The following is a 2,377-nucleotide window of genomic DNA, read 5'->3' as shown; positions in this document are numbered from 1 at the left end:
AAAAAAATTGATAAAGAGCATTGTTGGTGAAACCAACAGAAGGCATTCTCACATGGGTTCAATTGGAACATGCATTACCCAAAGGTAGTCGCTTTAGTGTGCTTAATAAACAGAAAATATTTGGATATTCTTTAGGTAAGAATGACTAATAGATTAAATAGCAGTAGTAAAATTAAGTGTTGAAATAATTTGAGGCCATTTTTCAGTCTTCTGATCTAGTCATCAAGCTTTTATTAAATCCCTAATACATGTGAGTAGTCATACTTTTTGCTAGGCCAATAGCAAAATATAGTCCCTTATTAGGGATGATAGTATCTACCTAACTAGTATATATTGAGATACTTAATTTTTCTACTGACATTGTTTTTTTTAAACCATGAGCGTAATATAATGCATCATTATTTTTAAAAGTTGGAGACTAAATAAATAAAAATTACCCATAATTGTCCAATACAAAGATAATATTTAACATTTTTGCTTACATTTTTCCCTTTGTTTCACTACATAAATATACTTCAAAAAAGTAAAATACGCCCGGCTGGTGTTGCGCAGTGATTGAGTGTTGACCCATGCACCAGGAGGTTGCAGGTTTGATTCCCAGTCAGGGCACATGCCCAGGTTTCAGGCTTGAACCAAGAAAGGGGCGTGCAGGGCAGCAATTGATGTTTTAATGTTTCTATGTTTCTATCTCTCACTCTCAAATCAGTAAAAACATATTTTTAAAATCCTATATAATCAAGATGTAATATGCAAATTGACCATCACATCCTCACACAAGATGGCCGCCCCCATGTGGTTATAAGATGGCCACCCCCATGTTATCACAAGATGGCCACCACAAGATGGCCCGCAGGGGAGGGCAGTTGGGGGAGATTGGGCTGGCAGGGGAGCAGTTAGGTGTCAATCAGGCTGGCAGGGGAGTGGTTAGGGGGTGGTCAGGCTGGCAGGCAGAAGCAGTTAGGGGCAACCAGGCAGGCAGGCAGGCAAGCGGTTGGGAGCCAGCAGTCCTGGATTGTGAGAGGGATCCCAGATTGGAGAGGGTGCAGGCTGGGCTGAGGGACACCCCCTCCTCAGTGCACGAATTTCATGCACCGGGCCTCCAGTAAGAAAATAAAAAGAAATAGTATTTATTATGCATGCTAGTTGTAACTTACTTTTTTTCATTGAATATCATGATTGTTTTTGCCATATCATTAGATACTCTGATTTAATGGATGCATATTATTTTATTATCTGGCTTGTCATAATTTAATTAACTCCCTACTGTTGAACATAATCATTGTTTCTGTTTGTTTCCTATTTTAACCCTTTGCGGTCCAATTTTATTCTTGGAATTCAAACAGTCTGGTCCAAAGTAATTGACAGGATTGAATGTTGAACTGGTTTTTGGTGTTGACCTCAGCCTCGATGTTGGACCTGCTCCTAGTGCCTGGTCTGTCACGTCAGCCTCCACGTTGGACCAAAAAGGGTTAAATAATGCTGTTATTAACAATCTGGTGGATACCTCTTCTTTTTTAAAAGATTTTATTTTTTACAGCAGTTTTAGGTTCATAGCAAAATTGAGCAGAAGAGATATCCTATGTCCCCACACATTATCACCACTTTTTACTAGAGTGATATTTGTTACAATTGATATACTTACATTAACACATCATCACCCAGAGTCCATAGTTTAAATTAAATTTATTTTTGGAGTTGTATACCCTATGGGGTTTGACAAATGTAGAATGGCATGTATCTACCATTATAGTATCATACAGAATAGTTTCACTGCCCTAAAAATCCTATTTATTCCCTTTTTCCTCCCTACCCTTGATAAACACTGATTTTTTTTGTTGTCTCCGTAGTCTTGCCTTTCTATAATGTTTATGTTGGACTCATGGTATGTAGCATTTCAGATTGGCTTCTTTCACTTAGTAATATGCATTTAAGGTTCCTCTATATGTTTTGAAGGCTTGATAACTCATTTCTTTTTAGTGCTGAGTAATAATTCCATTGTATGGATGTACCATCATTTGTTTATCAATTCATCTACTGAGGACATTTTGGGTTGTATCCAAATTTGGTACTTGTGAATAAAGCTGCTATTAATATCCATGTTCAGATTTTTGGACATAAGTTTTCAATTTCTTTGATACTTGTGAATAAAGCTGCTATTAATATCCATGTTCAGTTTTTTGGACATAAGTTTTCAATTTCTTTGAGTAAATGCTAAGGAGCATGATTGCTGGATTATATGGTAAGAGTATGTTTAGTTTTGTAAGGAACTGTCAGACTGTCTTACAAAGTGGCTGGCCCATTTTTTATTCATTCATACCAGCAATGATTGAGAGTTCCTGTTGCTTCACATCGTCATCAGTCAGTATTTAGTGTTGTA

The 2,377-nt window shown here is 37.1% G+C and overlaps 1 long non-coding RNA gene across 1 annotated transcript; it reads left to right on the top strand.

Moving 5' to 3' along the window:
* The first annotated feature begins 206 nt into the window (after positions 1–206).
* LOC106727937 lies at positions 207–1,799 on the top strand. The gene is made up of 3 exons (XR_001364173.1): positions 207–218; positions 741–742; positions 1,356–1,799. It is a non-coding gene; the product is annotated as an uncharacterized LOC106727937 (long non-coding RNA).
* Positions 1,800–2,377: the final 578 nt, after the last annotated feature.

This window comes from Myotis brandtii, unplaced genomic scaffold (genome assembly GCF_000412655.1).
Source record: "Myotis brandtii unplaced genomic scaffold, ASM41265v1 scaffold504, whole genome shotgun sequence".
In the NCBI taxonomy this organism is placed as follows: domain Eukaryota; kingdom Metazoa; phylum Chordata; class Mammalia; order Chiroptera; family Vespertilionidae; genus Myotis; species Myotis brandtii.
This window is presented reverse-complemented; position numbering and strand designations above follow the sequence as displayed.